We start from the raw sequence: 24153 nt of genomic DNA on the forward strand, positions 1-24153 counted from the left end.
CTGCAAATAAAAACTTCCATTTTTTGCATACTATAGCTTCTTTAGAAAAATTGGAGTACAGGCTGTGTAACTGCAAGGTTGTTATTAAAGTATGAGGAAATTTATAATAGTACATGTTAAATTGTGAGTTCCCATTCTGTGTTGTACGTGCAAGTCTGTCACGGGTGTTTTCACATTTCACCCCCATCCGCCGCATTTCGATGGGGCCGAAATGCGAAAACTTAGATTTAAGTGCACGTTAAAGAACCCCCAGGTGGTCCGAATTTCCGAAGCCTCCATTACGGTGTCAATCGTAATCAGATCGTGGTTTTGCGATCCCTGTACGATCCCTTCAAAAGCGCATATGGTGACTGCTCTAAAGTCGTTCTTCTGATGCTGATGCCCGCGAAGAAAGTACTGGTGAAAGCATTGGTCTAGATTTCGCCTTCCTTCCTTTGTTGGTGGACACACACGCACACGTACACGCCCACGCACACGCACACGCACGCACACACAAAAGGCTTTAACTTCTGACTATACCCAACGAGCATCCGAGTTAGCTCAGTCAGGTAACCCTGTACACGGCGAAGCCACCTTAAGGCGCAAAAGGTCAGTCCAGAGGATCCTGCATGCCTAACAACTCACTTCAATTACCCGCGATAGACGGATTTTATAAACAGACAAATTTCCTTCCTAAGTCCTTTCCTGTCATTCTTGCAGATCTCCATGTTCTATCTTGCTTCTGTTCCTTGCCCCCAATTAGATGTCTACGTTTCTATCACTTTCTCCAGGTGGTCTATTTACACTTTCAATTACCCTCTACCTTATAGTAGAAGGTAAATATAATCTAGAAATGCTGTCCATAAATGTCTATGCTTTACCGTAAAGGTACTTAACGGCCAGCAACAACGCCGCCTGTGTGTTGTTCAACGCCACTTGCGGACGTGTTGCTATACGAAGCTGAAATGCGCAGGACACCATGGTAGCGCTGCCTTAACACTCGAGTCGGAACTTCTTGCCGTCTCACTCAGTGGTGTAGCCCACGAAATACCTATAGCTACACATTTATAATCATCCTGCTGACAGTCCTCTATTTCTACTCGCCACGTTAGCCCAATTCTGTTGCACTGGTGAACTCGAGGTCACGGGTTCGATCGCGGCGGCCGCAATGCGATCGGAGGCTGAGTGCGAGAGACGCTCGTGCACCGTGAATTGCCGCCCGTTAAAGAACACCAGGGTCTCCCCCACTACGATATGCCTTATGATCAGACCGCGGTTTCGGCAAGTAAAATCACCGAAATTAATTTTTAGAAGTTTACTTATTTATTTCCTAGGTGGGAAAAGCAAATATAGTTTTGTGCACTCTTCTCGGCACTGAGAGGTTTTATATAAATGCGCTTCATTCTCAATAACAAATAAAAAAAGGAGAAAGAAACGACCGTTGTTTAAAAATCGCTTATTTGTGATCGTGCTATATTGTAATCACTAGATTATCTCTCGAGCTGCTAAAAAACCTGCCTCAAAGTGAGACAGGTGCTCCGGCAGGAAACGTGTTCCGCAATCTGTTATGCGAGAGAGAGAGAGAGAGAAAGAGAGAGAGAGGGGGAAAGGGAGACGCGTTTTGCGTATGGTCGATGTAAGGACATAACGCGGACAGAGTGGCGCATTAAATCATCAACCATCACAATGCGAGAGGTTGAATGGAATCGCAAGAAAAAGGAGAAAAGACGACCCCGAACATTACAGCTTTCAGTTGTCAGACGTGAAATTGAAGAAAAAAAATGTGTATAATAATAAAGAATGCCCCGTCCGTGTGGCCGGTGACCGCGACGACGCCAGGCGGCACGCAGGCTGGCCTGCGATCGGTTGCCGTCTGTGCGAGATAGCGATGGAGAGCGCAAGCATTCGTGTGCTTCGGCTACTGCCGCATTCCGGGAGCGCCTGCCCTGCCCAGGGGACAGCTTGGGCAACGCTTGCGACGCCCACAAGCCGTTGTAGCAGCACAGCCAGCTGGTCGAGTTCAATCGCGTGCCTAATTTCATGCAGCGCGCCGTAAAGCTAGTAAGTATTCAAGGACTGTCCTCTCTGTCCCATCCGTCTTTTTATTTCGTTGACCCGCATACTAAAACGACTTCCCTAACTATGAATGGACGTCTTTCGTACATTTGCGTTAATTTACAGACCTCACACATTTCTGGTAACTGCGCTTTCTGAACTGTCTTCTCTTTCTGCCACCTTCTCATTTATCGCTAAATATTCCGACGATGTAGTTTCATTGGTTGTATAAGCGAACATGCTTTTATATATCTTGAAAAAAAAATAAACGGACGGGGATGGGGGGGGGGGGGGAGGGGGAGGGTTAGCTTCATTACTTAAGTGACACTTGACCACAGCTGTTTCATATATTCGCTGTTATTTCTTTTTTTTTATTGTTGTTGTTCAAGCCCAATATAGGGTGCCCATTTTGCCTTCGCAAAAGCTTAACAACGGTTTTATCCTGTACAAAAGCTGCTGAATTTCGACCTCCTTCGCGAGTACCTCTTCCCTCAACTCGCACACTCATTTATTTCTTAACGCAGCTGCTGACGTCCTGCCTCTATAAGCAGTGCACATAATTAGTGGAAAGCATACGCGAAAGGAGTGTAAGCGTCAGTGTCGCCTTGGGCGCCGGCAGTAGTGGCGACTGTCTTCGCCTACGACCGGATCTTGATCGACCGCTGGGCGTGAACCGGTTTCAGATCACGGTGATAGCGCTGTGCGCACTCCTCCATCTTCAGAAAAGTGGCCGGTGAATATACTCGAAATTTCAAGAAGTAGCTGGCGCGTCCAGGACACCATTCGATTTCGCTTGCATGTAACTGACAATTATGTGGGTCTAGACGGGCGGTACTTAAGTTGGTTTGCAATTTACGGCACTAATTATAGTCTGTTCGCGTACCTATGAAACCCTTAAATCTCTTAGAAGTGCTTGGCGCTGCCTTAGTTGCATTTGGTCACCGTAGAACTGTGGTCTCCACCTCATATCGTAATGGAAGCCGTGTGCATGGAATCCAGTCCTAGGGGGCTGCAGGGTCGATGAGGGATGGGGGAAGATGAGAAATTTTACGTCCTCACTGGAACACTATAAGTATGGATCTAGAGGGCGCGAATAATAAAGCAAACACAACTATCAGCTGTTGAAAGGAAAGTATTAATCTACCCCGCATCTGTACATTTTACCCGTAGGGGAAATTTAATACGTACCACGGTGCTTCAAACCTCTGCGTCCGCATCGCAGTTAACTCTTAATATTGTATATGTTGTGTCGCGTAAAATATAAGGTGGAACATTATCCTGTGGTGGAAGGGGCCCTAAGACTGTATGGAGGCAACCACACACAAAAAGAAAATTGGAGAAATAAACACCGTGTCATTTGCTGGCATTTATTAAAGGAAATTGTTGTGTGTCTGCACTAACGTTCAGCCATGAGGCTGAACGGCGACTGTAGCTGGTACATGCGACTGCAGCTGGTACAGGCGACTGTAGCTGGTATATGTACATATCTGAGTATATCAATCGGTTACAACATGAGTCCCGAGGTGGTAGGGGAACCGCAATCGAGGACGGCAAAAAAAAAATTGGCTTGGTGAAGAAATTAAGAAATTTGCCGGAAGAACTTGAAATCAGCCTGCACAAGACAGGGGTAATAGGAAATCACGGAGAGAGGCCTTTGTCCTGCAGTGGACATCAAAATAGACAGAGTTTAATGATGAAGATGGAGACTATAATGATATTTACAAGAAATACTTGTTTATGTATAACAGCAAACATACGCATATTGTTTCGTATTTTTCATGAATATTTACTGTGCGGCAAGATTCGGAGCGAAGCCTGCTGTGCTTTTGCAAGAAACAACACCCTTAGCCCGTGTTTCGAGAGAGGCAAGAAAAAAAAATAAAACAGAGCAGGCGTTGTTCCGCGCCTCCTGTGGAAGTGGAAACAAACCCGACGTGCTGCGTTCGCGTCCCTTCCACGCAGCTCAGCCAATTAATCCACGCCGCTTCCACGATTATCTTTGTGCACATAGAAAAGAAACACTTAACCAAACTGACGGTAACCGCAGTTGTAAGCTTTGCGCAGACACCGGCTGCTGGGTTGCCTGTATGTCAACCAACTCTCAGTGCTATGATTATGTTTATTGTTATCACCTTTGAAACGGGGCGCGGACAAATAGTACCCTAGTCTGCTCGATTCACGTTCATGTTTCATGTTTCACTACACCTGCCCCTATCGAGCCTTTTGCCCATTTGATCTCGATCAGTACCGCGGGAGACTGCGGCGCCGCTGCCCGAAACAGATGGGCAGCGCACCTCCTCCGCGTATCTACGCCTTGGGAATCAGGCTTTGTCTAGGCAGGCGCACCCAATTGCGTCTGCGCGAGTAGGAAGCGTAAACAACGTGTCACTATTTAGTACACTTTGGCGACGCCTCCTGGACAACGAAGGGGCAACGGGGACGCCAAAGCTGGAACCTGGACGGGCCCGTATTGGGCCACTGAGGCCGGAGCGTGCTGGAGGGGCTTAAAGCGCATACACTTCCGGCGGACCCTTGATTTGGTAAATTAAAAGCTGCTACAAGAGACATAGGCTCTCTTGTACTGGAAAGGGTGAATTACACCACGGAGTTTCTTGGCAGCTTCTAAACTTCTTTGATGGCTGCACAAAATTGGTCATGCGGATTTCTGTAGAATCGGTGTTCCATCGCTTCGACGGAACGATTATTTCGTTCTCGCCCGTAGCCTTGATGTCTTTCGCATTTCTTGCTTTCGACGTACACTACAACGAATAGCGCTGCTCAAATTACGTTTGCGCCATTACGCATACGGTGGTATGAAAGTATGCGCCAATAACGTAAAGTGTCTATTTTTCTGTTCAGCGTTAACCTCTATTCTCACTCAAGTGTTACGCAGCATTCAGATGTCGCGTGCACTGCTGCACCTTTAAGCGTTGCATGCTCCACTGAGCACACCAGGGTCGTCCTGCGCAGGTCGCTCGAGAACAAATGGCTTGTCTCTGGCTCTCTCAAATGAGGACGCAGAACTCTTTTCATTTACCACTCTTTGTCGTTACCTTTTATTTAAAAGTGGTGGGCACTATGGGATTAGCTGGCGGAATTGTACTGATCAGCAAGGTCGTCAACATTCCCGCATAGAAGCCCAATATGCCGAGGGGTCACGGGATCAAATCCCAATGGCACATCAGAAAGATGAGACTTCGCTCCTTAATTCCTTTGTCAAAAAGGCGTGCGCGTTGCCCTGTTAACATGATCTGTGCCCGAATCAAGAGAAAGAAGTGGTTTAATAATAGGACCATATCATTCAGGATCGGCCCAGTTATCAAGTCCACTCTACAGATCAAAGTCAGCCGCTGTTTATAGAAACAGTAACTCAGAGAATAAGAATTGGGGCTGCCTACACAAAGTGCTTCTTTACAGTACAGGAAAAGCTAATAAATGAATTTGTTCCTGTGAATAATCTCATAAATATATATAAGACAATCTCTCACCCTACATCAAATACTCAGCCTTCGACCAAAAGCTATTAAGATAACTATATATTCTTGCTAGAAGACCTGCTCGTTGGAGAAACTTGGGTGAGTGTCCAACACAAGCATCTCAAATACGGGCAGTACTTGCATTTGCAGACCTTCTTGAGGAAACGAAAGTCGGGGAGAATTATTAGAGGTTTTAAAACTATTTGGAAGGGGTTGACGATTTTATCGCTTTTATTTACACTTATACAGGCAAGGAGTGCATCGGTGTTTGCGGCACTTGTAGCAACTTGGAGGCCATGATTCCAAAGAAGTGCCTTGTATGTTCGTTGTTCGTTGCATGTTTCTATATTATGGTGTATCACTTATTGTGGGGGTCTCGATGTTTTTCTGCTTTTTTTACTTTGTATGTATTTTTTTCATACAGACAGCATTGGGCTTGTGTTCTCGCTTGCGAACTTGAACTGTGAACATATGGCTTAAGTATCACGACTTGGGAGCTAGCGTGAACTTGTTTTTGAGTGCCTTTTGTATGCATCGCTATGGCCTTGATACATTCTTCTTTCTCTCATTGCACGTCAGGGCGGAGAGGTAGCCGGCGCCTCTACGGGGCGCAAACGTCCCCTTACACACATATACATTTAATTGAAAAAAGAATGATCAGGAAATATATCACCCGTTTTGTAACAACACTTTGCTTCGGAGAAGATACAGCATGTGGTCTGCATATGTATCGCTTGTTTGTCACCTTAGCCTGGGCTACGTTTTTGTCGTGTCTCATGCCTTGAACGGTGCTACTTCCTTGGCCTTCGTAGGAGCAACACCTCAATTTTATGCGCAACGAAGGCGTCTCTAGATTTTTTTTATCGTTATCAGTATCAATGTAACAACTTCTCAGAAAGGGAGGCTACGTATGAGATCACAAGCGCGACTGTGTGCCTTTTTCTCTGTGTAGGCGTTTGTGCGCTTTCAGTGCCTCTCCTCGCACATAACATGTAGCAGCGAGCAGCATATTGAGTAGTAAGAGGTGAGGCTGCATTAACCCTGAACTTCTTTTATTGAAAAGTTTTCGCACAAGGTGCCAACTTCATCTTGTCCATCTCGGCAGACATCGAGCGTCTGCGCGGCGTCGCACAGCGAGTTACAACTTTCCGTTTTGATTCACATCGCTGCATATCCTCGACAAATGCACTGCAGCGCAGAGTCCCCACGTAAGCTCCAACGAGATCGATCATGTAGTTCTCAAGAGGTGAAGCCCACGTCCACGATTCTTTGCCAAGTTTTCCCGTGTCGGCTAACTCTCAGCCACAGCACATGGGCTGCAAGTGGACATTCTGGGCCGTACGCGATTCTGCCCTCTAGCGCACTGGGTTTTTTTATTTTCGGTGGGCGAGACGCGTTTAACATGGAAGCCGGTCGGTGACCCACTATCACCTCTCCGAACTTGCCCGCGCTTTGCTACTAAGCTCGCGCACCCCTCCGCGTGCTCCGTTCAGCTTTCTTCCGCCGGCAGCGGCAGTGTCACAGCAGCGTCATGGGTCAACCACCGTGGTTCGGGGCACCAATCACCTTCCGAGGTCGCTCCGTGCGCCCTACAGCCGCAGGCCACGGAGAGGACGGAGCAAGCCGGACAGCGTGTGCTCACAAGTGCGTCCCGGGCTGTTCGATCGCTGCGCGCTCGTGTGCTTAATGGTGACCTTGCAGGGGGCTTCGAGCGAAACCTTAATCTTTGGCGTTCACATCGAGTTCCATGGAATTCCCGTTTGTGGAGACTGCTTTTAGCAGACCCACATATTTGCGCCATTTGTAATCATAAAATGCATCGTGATCGTCATGATTATCCGCAGAAGCAGCACCCTGATTACTTTCACTACAGAAGGTGTCGCCAAGAGCTCCCGCAAAATTCTCTCATTGCGCCAAGCTTATGGCCTCACGCTGCCCAATATTGTTGCTTCACATGAGCGGATGCTACAGATGTAGTCTTCCAAATACGAAGCGTTCTTCGCAATGTACGAGCAATGTGAGATTCGGCTGACCCGGCTTCGGAAGGTCAGCGAAAGCTGTTCGCCAGAGCCGAGAGTGCTACCACCGCCTCTGGGGCTGTGGGCTCCATCCAACAAGGGAATCGCCCTCTCTCCACGCCCGATCAAAATAAAGTTTTCTCTCTACAGCCTCACACCGGGCACCTTGCGGTAGGCTGGTCTTTTTTTTTTTTTTTTGTCGCACCTGGTTTTGGATCTCTCTAATGAAATATTATGAACATCCGACGCAAACATCGGAATCTACGAGAAGCATATTTTTCATGAAGCAGTTAATTAAATGCTACAAAACTGATCGTCTCAACAGCGTTCTGTAGCATAGCGCTCATGTGCCTTCCCATCAAGACAGTATGATGCCGAGCTCCTCATTGCCCGACCGCGAATCGCGCTGTCTCCCTAATCGGCCCACTATGCCGCGCTACAGTCCGCAGGGTCATCCCGCTTTACTAGTGCACTACCTACAGGATTGGCGCCGTTGACGTGGCTAGGGACCAGCCAAGCAGACGCGCCAACAGCCGGGAAAAAAGGCATAGAAGACTGTGCTTTAGTAATGGAATCATGCATTTGGTGGCTTATATTTGTTGCAAAGAGAATACTTAGGCAAGCGGCGGCGGCAATCAGCTAGCGTGCCTCTCGCACGCCCCGCATCACCAGACTATGATTACAACGCCTTCAAGGTACAAATAGACAATTATATAGTGAAACATTTTACTGGAACAAGTGTGACTCCATGCAGAACTAGGGAAACACTCCTAAGTGGGACTACTTTGTGTTACAGTTAAAGTTATTGTGACCCCGTCAACACGACGAGTTCCGCGCAAAAAAAGGCTGTATCTCTTCTCCGCCATAAATCTATTCATCTAACTCCAGCCCTCACTGACCTCCGTCCCCTCCTCCTCGAAAAAAAGTGGTCGGGAAAATCCGGTTTTATTCACGGGTAAAGTCTGGAACGTCGATTTTGCTTGAATATGAGGGAACCATGTTAAATGTTCCGACTCATTCACTGAGGCCATGCCATGTGTTGTTTATTGGGGATGTCCCTCTTGGCTTCAAATTGCAACTGGGAACAAGGACGAAGTCACTGCTGGGGCTCATTTCCTTTGTTGAAATCAGCTATCAGGCGCCTCAAATGCTGGGTGGTGCTTTGATGCTTCGTCTTGAAAGAGTATAGCGAAGATGGCGAAAAACTGACATAGAGTGGTTGAAGCCGATGAAATACTCAGTAAACAAAATTACGAATGGTAAAGCAGCTTGAAAGGCGCGGATGGAAAGAAGACGCGCGACACACACAGGCCCTAACAACTTTGTTTGCTCTGTCACCCGCTATACTTCAATTAAGTGTAATCATGGGCGACACAATCAAATATCACAAACGATCAGCGGCGCTTGTCTGCGTATAACATACGAGTTTTATCTCCGTCAAGTTTGGGAACGGAGAAACCGGTCTAGTGCTTTGGGTTAAAAAGCGGAGGCCTCTTGGTGCCGGATGGGTCTGTGAAAGTTTTTGTTCGCATACGCATACAACTTGCCCATCATCGAACCGTCATCGAACATCATTCGAACACCCTTCATCATCATCGAACACCCTTGGAGGAATTGAGGGCTGTCGTATACGTGAACGCTACTCTCGCGTATGCAGTGTCATATCGCCAATTCATTTCTGTTCAGCGAGTCAGTGCCCGCGCTTTCCTCAACTCTGCATTTTCCTCCTCGCTTCGCGCACGTTCGACGTGACGTTTGCAGTGTGGATACTGTATAATACGTGCGCGGCGCTTCAGGCTGCGTCCCACATGTTCGGCACATACCGGCGACGCACGACCCTTTTCTCGATCGCCTCGCAGTACTGACTGCGCCGGCGTGCAACTTCCGCAGTGGCGTCTCTCAGGCGAGTGTGCGTGTCTGCGTGCCACGAGCACTCTGATATAAGACGTGCTGCTAGTGCAGCCTGCGTGCGTAACGCTTATAAACATGCTGACGGCGACGGCGTAACGGCGGTGCTGTCGCCTGTCGTTGCCTTTAGCCACCGCCGGTCATAGCCACTATAAGAAAGAAAGAGAGAAAAAAAAACAATAACAGTAATAGCACGACACGTCGCACGTTGTCAGTCGCGAAGAAAAGCGCGTGTCACGGGATTGCGCAACCGAGCGGCATCCCGCCTCTGGTCCCGGCGGTGTTGGGGTGATTGCCTGTCGTCCTTCGAGCGGTCGGTCAACTTTGTCGCGCTCACGGTTTGCATGCATGCGAGCGCTTTATACAAACGCACCAAAGACTCGCAGAGTGCGCTGCTTCAGCTCCAGGCCCCGTGACAAACGGCTCCGCTGTCTTCTTCCGCTTTCTTCGAACCACGGCTACATTTGTGTATGAGCTCGTTGTGGTGAGCTGGCGCTTGTCCGTATCCCCCAGGGTGAGAAAATAATACCTATGCCCCGGATGTGCTAGCCCCAGAGACACCAGGCAGAATAATTAAATTTTCTAAATATGATATTCGTGGTATTCTTCAAGTTATACGCGTATAGCGTATTTTCACTTTGTGCGTGCGTGCGTGCGTGCGTGCGTGCGTGCGTGCGCGGCTCAGTGAGAGGCTGAGATGTGGCGAGCTTTGTGGATTTCGTCTCTAGGAATGTGCCTGTGAAATTAAATGGAAGATATTAAGTCAAATTGTGTTGGCGCGCACTACGACATGACTTCTAGCCTCAACAAATTATACGCCTAACAAATTACATATTGACCTATGTGATCACCAACTAGTAGAATAGTATGCACCAAATAAACTTTATAAGTTGTTGTAGGAGTTATCAATACGCTACTCAGTTGCTTTTTTTTTATAATTGGCCTGAGCGAATGCTATAAGAATGCAGACGTTTGGAGCCCATCAGCGACTGCAGCATGAACATGCCTCATCAACCTCCAAATAGTTGAGATCCAATTACTTGAGATTACACTTCTATTTTATATGTGCAATTGTGCCATCTGTCACAAAAAGGCAGGCCCGCAACTACATGCTCGTATTCATTGTTTACAAGAGCAAAGGAAGCTGTACGCAGTGACTGTGAAAGATAACCGGATGGCGAAAGATGGCCCTTGACATAAAATTAACATACCTGTATCGCCTTATTCCTCGAATGAAGAGATTGTTATATAATCATTTTGACAGGTATTGTAGGATAGTTGAATCAGTGTTATACGCGTAGTCGTCTAGCATCTCAGTGAACGCCCCCATCTGCACCGGGTCACCAGGTGTTTCACCTCCCCAGCTGCATGCAAAGCTTTGCAAGGTGGTATCGTTGGCTTGTTGAACCTTCGTTAAGCCAGCTAGACAGGGATTACATTGCCACCAGCCTCAGCGCAATAATGGCCCGTTACGTACACCAACGTGTACATCTATGGGACCCCATTCTGTGGTCATCAATGGCGAAACAATTGAGAAGACTGACCGATTTTTGGCCGTTATCGTAGATAGCCACTTGTCCTTGAGTCCTAACGGCCGCTCACTTGAGAAAAAAACTACCTTTATTTGCGCACATGTACAAATTGATCGACGGGGAAGATGGGTATTGTCATTGACTTCTATGTTGCAGTTCTTTAGAGCACTCTTTTAGGTATGTCCTCACGGGCTGTTGTCGAACACACGCTGGTCTAATATATGCGGATGACAAAACATGCAAACCAATGCACTTCGGGTTTGTTTCGGCCTTATACCACAAGTGCTTCAATAATCACAACTATTGCATTGCTCAACACTATGTAATCATGTGTCTACACATATAGCCGTCAAAGTGCTTTAACTTCACGGGAGGCACTTTGCCCGATACCCCACATGAATTAGCACGGCAAGCTGGGCGAATTGGTGATTGAACATATTCCTATGGGTCGGCAGCGCAACCCGAACGAAGGACGAGAGGAAGTACACAATACGCTCGTATTGTGTACTTCCTCTCGTCCTTCAACCGGGTAGCGCTGTCCACCCATAGGAACCCCACATGACGTATGCGCCAGCTATAGCGCGAAAGCCATGCCCTGTATTATCTTGTATTGCGGCTACTCACCTTGCCTTGGCTAAAGCGGTTTTCACGCGCGCAACTCGACCATTGTTTGTTTCGTGATCCCTTGATCAGGAAGCCATAACGTAGAGTTGGATGTTAATGGCATAGAAATACTGGAATTGGTAAATGAATGTTTCGGTTGAATGGGAGCTATCTATTCAAAAGATCCTTCTTTATGCAAAGTGCGGATGTCCGAAGCGCTGACCATTACACTTGCCGCGGCTATAAATGGTTTTAGGCGCAAAAATAAGACACGTACCAGAAGCAGAGAGAGGGGGGGGGATGCACAAAAAGGGAGGCAGGGAGGTTAACCAGAGGTAGTTTCGGTTGGCTATCCTGCACGGGGGGAAGGAGTAGGGCGATAAAAAGAGAAAGAGAGTGGGAAGGGGGGGGGAGAGGGGGACGAGCACGAACAAACCGCGTACGCAATAGAGCGGTAAAGGGCGGCGTTCTTAAAGTATATCTTGAAGGCCTGTAGACAACAGGGACCTTAGTAACGTGAATAAGGCCTTCAGCGCAAATGTTCTTTGATTGGAAGCACTGACCTAAAGCTTTTAGCTCTAATATTGGACGATTTCTCAATTGGTCCAGCAGTCTGCACATCACTTGTCTGTGGGCAGTATACCGTGGGCAGACAGAAATAATGTGTGTGAGCGTCCCATCTCTGCTGCATGTGTCGTACGTGGGGCTATTAGCCATTCTAATAGGGAAAACATGTGAGTTCGTATATGCAACGCGGCGCCACAGACGGTACATCATGGTCTGTTTACGTCGTGCTAACAGAAGTGGTAGATGCATCTGTATATCCGGAGACAACGAAGGCAAACGACACATGTTGGAAACGTTCCGAGTCCCCCAAGGGCAAAGTATATTCACGGGACGTCAATCGCAGCCCAGCCGCAGCGCCTGTTCGCGAAAGTGGAATGAAGACACCTTGACCACTTTCGTCGTCAGATCGGGCGGCTTCGTCCGCGTGGTCATTCCCGCTGGTGCTGCAATGTCCTGCAAGCCATTGAAATATTATGTTGTGTCTCTCGTCACGGCTGGGATTATACATCTATCGAATTTCTGAGGCCAGTTGCTCGTTGGGTCCGTGGCGCATTGAGCTTTGCAAGCACTGAAGGGCTGCCTTCGAATCACTAAAGACTTTCATTGTCGGCGAGGTTCCTGATTAATCAAATGAAGCGCAGCACGGAGTGCCACAAGTTCCGCACTCGTGGAAGTGTTTAACTTGATTTTTTCGCATTTTGCCGGGATGATGACTGCAGCAGCAAAGTTGTTGAGCTTTACCGAACCACATAGGCGTATTCAGCCGGGGGGGGGGGGGGGAGGGGCAGGGTCCTGGGGACACTTGCAGGGCACTGGGGACATTTGGGGTGGGGGATATGTCATTTGATCCCCCCGAGAGCGGGCACAGGCACTTTCGGCGGCACGCTGGAAAGTCCGATAAAACTACAGCTGAAGCTAGGTTTCTTTCTTGGTTGGGTGACCATATAAGTAATGCTTTTTGTTTACTACGCATATCCCTGCTTGGAGACCGACGATTGTTATTTGTGTCTTCACGGAACGCTCTGTAGCGGACGACGCGCGGGATTCTCCATAACGCCTGGCGCTGGGCAGCGTCCGCCCTGACAAACTGTCAGCTTGCGCAACTTGCATCACGCCCAGTTTTTTGGGACCGCTATGCCCGTATTCTAGAACACTATCAGCTTGTTACATTCAATCTGTTGGTGAGGGCGAGATCCGGGTAAAGTATCATAATCAGCCGCGCCCAATGACTGGTATGCCTTATGGCCTGAAATCGTTGGATTATCAAATGCTGTAACTATTTAATCTCTGTCCATCGCAGCGTTGCAGTCTCAGTATCTTATCACTATCAGAAATCCAATCAAGCCTCTAACAGGTATAACTGTCGAATTTCATTGTGTAATCATGACTTATCGTAAATACGCTCGTGAAAAGGACCTTTGTCGAATTCGCAGAGTCATTTCAATACCAATAGAACACTGACTTTATTTTTTTTTTAAAGATGGGTCACTTCTGACTGACGATTTCATTTTCAGGCTGCTTCTGAATAAGACCTACACTATTACTCGACTCCCGACAGGAGCAAGCACAGCAGACATGTTGTACTTTGAAAAAGAAATGAGGGCCACGTTTTGGTGATGTGTACCGAACATTTGCATTGTGCTCTGAAAATAGTGACTGGTAGCTTTATCCAATTTTTTATGCGTTACGCACGGCATATCGTTGTTTTTCCCCATTATCCTCGGTAAAATATGCGGGGCACGGTGCTTATATTTATTCGACGTACGAAACAACGTTCCGAGTGACGCCCGATTTATGTTTACTCTGTGTAGGTTCATTACGGCCTTTGCAGAAAGTTACTCATTGAAGCGTTCCAGGGTGTCATACCGCCGCTAATCTAGATGTTTTATAGACTCCTAAAACAACGCAAAGGATACGGTCTTGGAATTCCGCGAACATAACAAAATGTGAAGTGCAATGCGTTGCGAAACTTTCACTTTCTTGCTTTAAATGCGAGTGTCGCAGATAATTACTAGACCCTCGTTTTTTCATGTATTTTCGTGAAATACCTTCAGTCACGAATTACGATCGACTGAGCTATAAATGTGTGAAATTTACATAATTTTATCCCAAGGTGTTCAAGACTCCATAAAGAAAGCAAGTCGAAGTGGGGGAATGACTGTGCATTTTATAGTGACCCATCATATTTACATAGGAATTACATATTCATTTATTGTACAGACAGTCATGCTACGTTTCTTCATTGAACATATTGAATCACCCGCTCGAATTCCCTCTACAGGATAATTAGTGGGCACATGCATTACAACCAGCGAAGAAATAACCTTTCGCGATTAATACCGAAGCGCCCCGCTTCAAACCCGTCCCGTCGGTGCTGCCTTCATGAAAGCGGTTGCGTGAAGCGATACATTTCACTCACAAGTCAAAGGGGTGTACTTTAAGAAAGCAAAATGTTAAATTTACTCAAAGCTTAATGTTCGTTGCCTATTCCTTGCACCCACTGCACAGTAATGGCAAAAATAAGTCGCGTTCGCAAGCGTGTGCGCCGTGACTGAAGGGGATATCACAAGATTCGTAGTTTGTTTCTCCGGTGTCCTCGACGAGTTAAAGAAGGCATCTTGCTTATATCTAGGGAAAATTGGGGGCATGGTATAGATAAGGTGTAGACAATGTTCCAAAGGAATGGGTTAAATGCGCCTTTTCAAGTAGAATACGTACGCAAATGGTTCGTAGCGTTATTAGTCTATTTTACGAACACTGTGAGGCTTGTATGGCTGCGCTTGCATAATTGCAACAACTGAGGCCAAATTTTGCGAACAAAAGCGGAACAAGGCGCCGAGTTTTTGTGCGATGGTAAATACGTGTTATTGAAGTACAGAGAGAGGGAGAGCGTGAACTTTAATGAGCACCAGCAGTTCGGTCGGCTGGGCCTAGGCCTCCCACGATGGGACGTCGAGTTGAAGTACAGAGTCTAAAAAAAATGTAAGCAAGTTGTCGAAAGCATCGTGCTGCTGCTATTAGCTAGGTTCCCTAATATCCCAAGAAAATTCTGCGCGTTTCGGATATTTTATACTTTCAAGGTTCAGGCAGCATTGTAAGTGCAATGTGTCGCATAATTTTAACCTTTCTGGCTTATTTAGAGGCGTTACGAATAATTATTGAAGCCTCACCTTTTTATAATTACTTTTTCATGCGTGAAGGGAGCTTTGTTATGTTTGGTGACTGTAAAGGACAAGTAAATGGGTGATGTGGAGGTGAAGTTCAAAATAGATGGGTAATTGGGGCTTTTGCAATAAATTAAGTATGCAAGCACTCCACAGCCTTTGAGCGTGTCTAACGAGGGTGGAAGAATTCAGCCCGCTGCCCTTGCGGAACTATAGAAGCTGCCAAGACCAAATTTAGCGAAAATTGTTTGTACACTATGGGAACTCTGTGAGAAGTTAAATGCGGTTGGATAAAACACGGCCTTAGTAAAAAAAAATGTATGCAAATGTTGGAGCATCTGATATGGCTGCTATAAACTATGCTTCGCAGCGTACCGACATAGCTGTAGTTTGGTAACTGCAATGTACGACAAAATTTTTACGTTCCTGGTCCAGTTAACGGCATCGCAAATAATTATAGAGCCGTAGTTTTTCTTTCTCTATATTCAGGCGTCATAACACGTTCCGTCCTATATTCAGCGATGTCCTCGGTGAACTAAACAAGATATATTGTTCATATTTGGCGAAACTATAGGGCGCGTTATGAGCAATGTGCAGGCTACCTTCAGAGATGCGGTACTAATTATGGCATTTGTAGTAAATTATGCATGTAAGCTATTCGGAGCTTTATGAATGTGTTTTGCGAACAAAGTATGCCTTCGCCCTGGAAGAACTATAGACTCAACACATATGAAATCTAGAGGTAAACTGAGTGGTTAGGAGGGGGGGGGGCGTAATAAAGCATTAAAGCATTGCATACCCCCCTCAGCAGTTGTAGTAGTCGTTTTCAACAGATTCACTTGACATCCACTGTCGCAGGGCCGGGATGGCGAGTCAGTTATATTGTGCGTATAACCTTGATACTATTATTACCTAAACTACCGATACATTTATGTTTTAGACTTAAACAGCAAGTACAATTCTTTGTTGAATTATTGAAATCATTGGTACCGAATGTGCATTTTTTATGTGCGCTGTACTGCTGCTACTGGGCGAGATCCGGGACCACTCTGTGGGGCACTCATTGAGTTTTGCCCCTGCGTCATCTTGAGATTTTATATAGTTCCAAGAGACAAATGCAAATTCAAATCATTTTTCGAGCCCCCATGATTCACCATGCGCGATTTATGAACAGGTCCTTGTGTGTTAAATATAAATATAAGTGACAGACGCGATTCCAGGCTATTTCAATTATTGTAATAATAATTTGCAACACACGCACACACACACACACATTATATATATATATATATATATATATATATATATATATATATATATATATATATATATATATATATATACTTCTATCGTGACCGACCTAGAAATTTCTTTTCTTTTCATGCTATGTGCATGATTAGCGATGATGCACTGTTGCGCATGCTCTGCTGGCCTTGGTGGGACTACACCGACTCTAATAAACCTCAGTTGGTAGTCCAGTCGTTGCGGTGTGAACCTCTCCTCTTATCCTTTGTGTTTTTGAGTGGTTTTTTCGTTCAAGTATGTACCAACTGGCCCAGATTTCAACCATTTTACATTTATCAACAGCTACCTAAGTGATGGTACATATTTCATGACTCCGAGGTAGTTTCTAAACGCTTACGGCCCGCCCTTCATTAGAATCCACACGGTGATTGCATTTCGCATATCGCCTGTTCGTGCACGAACAGATGGTTTCGAATTAGGGAATGATTAACACTGCGCTGTTGGAAAGGGTCGCACACTAATTTTATTGGATGTGGAGCGACTGCGACATAATCAGCGTCAGCGTTGACAATGAAACAGCGCGATCCGCACGTTAGCAAGTCCAGTATGCATGTGTTCATTCATTTACGAAGATCTGATTAAATCTGTATAGGTTACAGAAAAAAAAGTAACTTAATACAGTGGCAATTGTTTCATTCAAAGAATTGGCAGTGGCTTAGATCGGCTATGCCAGGATTTACGTAGCGAAAGCTAAAGCATAGCATGGTTAGCCTTGGTTAATCTTGATTGCAAGTCCAGGTTAGTCTGGTTGTCTAGCTATGTTGCGGCGTTTAGCCAGTCGTTCGGCACGCTGTTGGTCTGTTTCCTGGGCGATTCGTTTCCTCTTCATCTCGTTCCGATGTCGATTCCAGGCCTCCTCCTGCTTATCACAATTGTCGCCGTCTATACTGCCGCATCAACTTTGGTTGCGGCGCACGCGAGCTTTCCTTTTCAATCCTCCCTCATATTATGAGCCATGTGACGCAGCTGGCGAAGCGAGCGGAGGCGAACGCGACGACGAGGAACCCGGTGTGACGAGGAACGCGGTGTGACGTCATGTGCCTCCGCGGAGCACGGCCACGGCGAAATCGCAAGTTCGCGGCCAGTAGAGCTTTCGCTTTAAAAATGTAACTTATACTTTGTACTTTTACCAAATATTACCCGACGAAAGTAATCGAGCGATTGCTGAAATCTAATTGATTGCGTTTACTTTTCTTTCTTCCCAACATTTATTAACCTGAACAAGTACAGAAAGTATTACGATCTCACTTGCCCCTTTCAGTGCGTCTTCTGCAGCTCTTCATACGCTATCTTCACCTCACTCATACGCTATCTTCAATATATCCTTTGAACTGCAACAAAAACTTACCGTGCCGTCATTATTGTTGTAGCCTCAACACGTGATGATGATGTTGTTGTTGATGATGATGATGATTATGATGATGACTCAATTAATGGGATAAACCGACAACGGGAGATAGGCCATGAATCGAATGGTAATATGATTCAAAAATGAATTATCTTAGTTAATAAATAAAAATAACACAAAAATGAAAAATAAATGAACAATCTGAAGTGAGACATAAACTATCAATAAATGAGATACAGTAGTGTTTAATACTATAGTCAGCGTTGCCTTGATCGGATTAGTAACAAGAACTTATTAATGAAATACATAAAGGAAAGGATATTCCTAAACATGAACAAGATAAATTTTGACTAATTATGTTAATTATACTTTAACTGTGAATTTGTGTTCCTACTTTTTCATTTTTCTCAAATGAAATAGAAGTATAGAAACTACGAAATAGTAATAAAAAAATTTAATTATGGGGTTTTGCGTGCCAAAACCACTTTCTGATTATGAGGCACGCCGTAGTGGAGGGCTCCGGAAACTTCGACCACCTGGGGTTCTTTAACGTGCACATAAATCTGAAATATTAATTAGGCAGCCTTTTTTTTGTCACATATAAAATTAAAGATGACTAGGCAAACCCGTGGCTACTTAATGGCAGTCCTAGATTTCTAAGCGGAATTTCTAGACATCGTTTTTGGTTAGTAGAAAATCGCCGAAACGATAATAAAAAAGATGGATGGATTCCGACTCATTACAGAGATAGCATAAAGGGGATACCGCCAGTGTTGCAATTAGGTGCTGCAATACGGCAATGCAGATTTGCAAATTATACTTCTAATTGCATGTTAGGACACCATTGTCGGTTCGAAGAATAATTTAGAAGCATGAAATCTGTATATTGTTCTAATGACAGGCCTTTTTTGTCTTCGGTCAAAGAAAACTTCCTCTATATGGGTGCAGTGATGTGCACAGTTGCCGGCAGCACAGATATACCGGACCTGTTAGAGAAGCTCGTGCTAAGGAATCGGCTACGCGATAAACACGCGCTTGCGGCGAACGTGAAACGATAACGCATAGCGCGCGGCAGTGGCCACCTGCGCCGACTCCGAACACGCTTATGGAGCCAATTCCGACATACGCCGGCTCGCGCGAAGCGCCGTGTTGACTAGCGTAGTGAAGCTTCTCGCTTCGAAAGAAATGGGCATGGGCAGGGCACGTAATGAGGACGGAAGATAACCGATGGTCATTAAGGGTTACGGACTGGATTCCAAGAGAAGGGAAACATAGCAGGGGGCGGCAGAAAGTTAGGTGGGCGGATGAGATTAAGAAGTTTGCAGGGACGACATGGCCACAATCAGCACATGACCGGGGAGAGGCCTTTGCCCTGCAGTAGGCGTAGCCAGGCTGATGATGATGACATGATGATGATGAAGTTATTAGCTAGCGGTGAAAATCGACTGCAGCGTGCTTGGTGACAATGTCTTGGTACACGTGCCTTAAAGAGAACGCGTGGGAACTTACCATTGTGTTCGTGTTTTTCTGCGATACTTTAGTGGAGGAGAGAGGCAAATCCTTAAACCACGCCTATACGTGATGTTTTCACGCTTCTAATAATATGTATTAATTAATTGTAGCTAATAGCGGCGGCCGTTGAGCTGGGTAACCGTGGTTCAAATCCCACCACCGAGCGCAATTTCTTTGTAGATAGTCCCCAGATGAGGCTACAGATTGACAACGGCAGCAAATTGACAGAAGGAGGCAAAGTATGCTGCGCCTGGATATACTCTTTCGACAGCGTTGAGCCTACGGACTTTGAACATGTTACGACAGACAGTGACGACTGTACGCACCGACCCAAGCGAGTCAAGAGCCAATAGCCTCTGTTAAAATGACTGGATGACGTTTATGCTCCGATGTCGCAAGGGCGCAGAAAGGTGGTGCAGCAGCCCTTTCCGATAACAAGACACGTCGCGGACACAAGTGCCGTCCTTGGTGCGTTCGCACTGTTCGCCAAAATCTGCCATCTTTGGCGAACAGTGCGAACGCACTTCTCAACACGTTCGAGGAGGCTCGCCTAACAGATTCAATTCATTCTATCGAATTTTATGCGAAGCATATTACGAGAGCTCAACCCAGCTCCTCAGGCGCGGCGGTGTCGCCATGAAATCACGTGACACCACCGTGGCGTCACGACAGAGGAGAAGTGGCTTTGGCTCAACTCTTGCAAGACGGGCTGGGTGGGAATCGAACCAGGGTCTCCGGAGTGTGGGGCGGAGACGCTACCACTGAGCCACGAGTACGATGCTTCAAAGCGGTACAAAAGGGCCTCTAGTGAACGCGGTGTTGCCTTAGAAACGAGCTGTTTCTAAGGCGTGCGTCTCTTGCTCAGGCGCACATTTCGTTGCCGCGCCGAACGCTGCTTTGCTCGACGCTCACCGCGTCCAATGCGGGGCGCGTAGTCGCTGCCCTGTAGCCCATTGTCTTACACCCCTTGGCGGGTCGACGGGAACGCTGTCGCGTTCCACTCTTGAAGGCGAAGAAGTAATGCATGAGTTGTTTCTTCGTCTAGCCGAACCAAATTTAGCCAAGCAACAGCAGTTCACCAGGCTAAACAGTGGTTCAACAACTAAAATAAAGGCTAGTATGCTTCGCATCCTGGGCTTAACCTTACCTAAGCCACAGCCATTTTTTTTTTCAAATACTGTCCAATTGTGGGGGAGCTTGCCAAGTGAAACGTATATAGCCTCGCTCGCGTCTCTAGCCGCGCGACAAGCTCGGGCCTGCGGAAATGCGCACACAGCACCACAACTTGCGCGTTGTTGCGCAACCAGCTTGCGTGCACGGTTCTGCATGCTCGTCGTCGCAGTGGCCCGCACCCGACATTATGCGCTGGCGCTACTCGCATCATCGCGTCCGAATGCAGAATCGGGCGAGAAAATTGCGGTTTCGCCCGCGCATCGCCCCGTTACCGCGAGGCGAAACGCCGTCGGAAAGCCCCTGCAGAGCGGAGCGCGAATATTCGGGTGCACCGCACAGCACACGCTCATTTGGCCGCGCGTAGTCCACACGACCCAGTTCTCCGGCTCCGGAAATTCTGTGCCGCAAAACTGTCGGCGTGCGCAAGTCACTCGCTGCGCCGAAGTAAAGCCACCGAGGCGGACAAGCGCGCCCTCGGTGACACAATAATTACCAGCCCGGGCACCACGCGTTACAGCGGCCCACAATCGGAGAAACGAACACTTGGACTCAGACGCTGGTTCCTATCTTAGCTCTTGCCGAGGATCACCATTCATCACAGAGCATCACTACGATTCACGAGCTGCGAAGTTTGCGATGTATATGGGTTATCACACAGCGTTCTTTAGCTGCACCAAATTTTTAAACATTGCCTGTGGCAGATGGCACATTTGTATCCCTTGATCTAAATTACTCGATGAGGCAGCCATTTTTTCTACGAGAAATTAAGACGTCTAAGTAAATAAACAAAATAATTACGCTAACGAACTTTTCATTAATTACTTTTTGACACATTTCAATCTAGGAACTGCACCTAGTGAGTGTGCGTGGGACATCGGCTTATAATGAATTCTGAGGTTGGCACCGGTTTCTAGATATGCACCATCAAACTTGCGGTAAACGTGCACTGTTGTCTCGCTTAACCTTTCTAATGGAACCTTGTTAAATGCATTGAAGCATAAAAGTAACCAGAATGCCGATGCATTTCGTGGGACACTTCGAAAACCGGTGTCATCCTTAGAATTCGTTCTAAGTCAATATGCCTTGCATAGTCACTACTGTAGATTATAATACGTGCCTTAAGGTAGTTCATTAAAATCTTGATTAGTGTAACTACGTTAATTATTCGTTTAAGCACATCGATTTCTTGTAGAAGTAATGGCTGCCTCCTCGAGAAATTTAGATCAAGTGTTACAATCGTGCTATCTGCCACATGTAATTTCTAAAAATTTGGAACGGCGAGAAAAACACCCTATATAGAACATTTATTTGTTTCGTGTACCTTCTAAATTATGATTTCTCATTTCATGGTCGCGGGAATGCGGGAGATGGCCACTACCATGCTGCTGCTCGCATTATCCCTCTTTCCCAGGAATATTCTTCCGCATGAACACGCTGGTAATGGCAAGTCAACACTGACATGGCGGCAAAAAGTTACTTAATTAGAAAAGGAGTACCTGCTGAACACTCAAATTGAATTGCTTCAAACGAGGCCTAAACATGTTATCTTTAGGCGAGGCCGGAAGAGTGTTTAGAGGACACTGTGACGCTGATTGCGACAACGTTACCTATAGGCTATATTTTCTTCTAAACAAGCCTGTGCTTATAAATAATTTATCCGTCAGCAGCGACAATTGCACTAGGAGTGAATTGGGTAAAATTTTCATGAATATCACCTCTGTGCAATTCTTCGACGAAACTTCGTTCTCCATATATACTGTTAATGACAACTCTAAATAATTTCTCATATATTGACTGCCCTATCCTGCATTCGCACAGCTTCGTACCGGCCGCCTGGGTTGCAAAATTTGCACCAGTGATTGGTCATGCCCGAGGCTATTGCCGCTATAATCTTTGCCATTAATGGCGGACGAATGTCAGGTGAGAAGGTAAATCTCACCCCTTGGTTCCAGAGCGACGTGGTTCGATCATAATTTGAAATCTTCATATTTATTTTACATTCATCCTTCGATTCAATGTCCACATTAGATACAACCAGAGCACTTGAAACGCCGGTTCACCGTCTGCAGCACGCGTACACAAAACACTTTCTGCTTAAGATTTCCAGAGTGGACAGCATTTAGTGCACATTTCTGGCGATGAGGACATGCGACATCTTCTGCTGGAATATTGTGCCCGTGACAATGCACCAGGAGAACGTTTAACGCGTGATTTAATGGCATTAGATCGCAGGCCCTTCAGCCTCATATCTTAGGTCCGTGGCCAATATGTCCACTGCAAAGGCAAGCGTTACTAGCCCTGCAAGGAATTTTAGAAATGAGCGATATTCTCGGAAACTATTGAATAGGGTATTTATGTGTGATAAGCTCAGTCTGTCTTTAATTTGATCCGACTGTGGTTCTCTCTATGCCTGGATTCATGCACCTTCGTGTGAACTTATTCTGTGTTCTTATCTACCTTGACTTTAGTGTACTTATGTGACCGGACTTCTGTTGACATTAGTGTACTTGTATGGCTGGACTTTGTGTTGCTTTGTGTTGTTTGTTTCCGAGTTGACTTTCAATTTTAGTTTGACATTAGTGTACTGATGTGACATGGACATGCTGTTACTGTGGTTCGGGGTTGACTGTCAGTTTTAGTGCTTTTAAGTGATTTCTTTTTGATATCTGTGGACTTTATTATTTGCGCATGTCTGTGTGAAAAGGAGTAGCCGGCGCCTATAAAAGGCGACAACATCTCCTAAGCATCATTTCAGGAAAAGAGAACAGAGGATGTGTTTTTGCATGAAAAAGATTTGTGAATGCAAGCACTGCGGTTCGTCAATGAGCCCCCGATGGCGTTCTTACACTTTGTCCCCGCCGTGTCTGCTGCCACTAGAAACAGAACCGTCGTCCTCATTCTAATGACTCTGAAAGCTGAGTTACTCCTTCGGTGTAAGCCGAGGTTTAAGCAAGCTAACAAATAAGGAGTCGGACTCTGGCTCCGCCCTCGCAATTGATTTGTGTTTATCTTCACTTTATCACATTGTGCAATAGAGTGGACAGATAGCACAACCAATTGCATTCTGAAACTTTTTTTTCTTTTTGCTTGATGCAAGAATTGTTCCGTAGAAGCTTGCCGATATAAATATTTCCAAATACCATATTCATGTGCGCCATCTTCCATGTGCTAAGCAGACTAGTGTTGAATGGTTTACCTTAATAACATACAAATTGTGCTAAGCTTTTAGGAAAAAGTATGGCTCTATTCTCGGATAACCACCTCATGAACCGTCTTGTGTATCTTTAGTCGAACTACTTGGCGATTTGTGGCTTAATACATCTAACAATTTCAACGCTAATAGCTGTCTTGCTCTTGCGGCCGCTTTAGCGGTAGGTCGGTGGTGGTGGAAAGACCATCTACCGACAATAGCGACGGCCTGAGGTGACCGGTTACTATATGGAGTAATATAATAAACGGCTGACGGTGGTCGGACTCGGAGAGGAAAACGTTCGTTCCATTTATCTTGATCTC

The sequence above is a fragment of the Dermacentor albipictus genome, chromosome 4 (assembly GCF_038994185.2).
Source record: "Dermacentor albipictus isolate Rhodes 1998 colony chromosome 4, USDA_Dalb.pri_finalv2, whole genome shotgun sequence".
Classification (NCBI taxonomy): Eukaryota; Metazoa; Arthropoda; class Arachnida; order Ixodida; family Ixodidae; genus Dermacentor; species Dermacentor albipictus.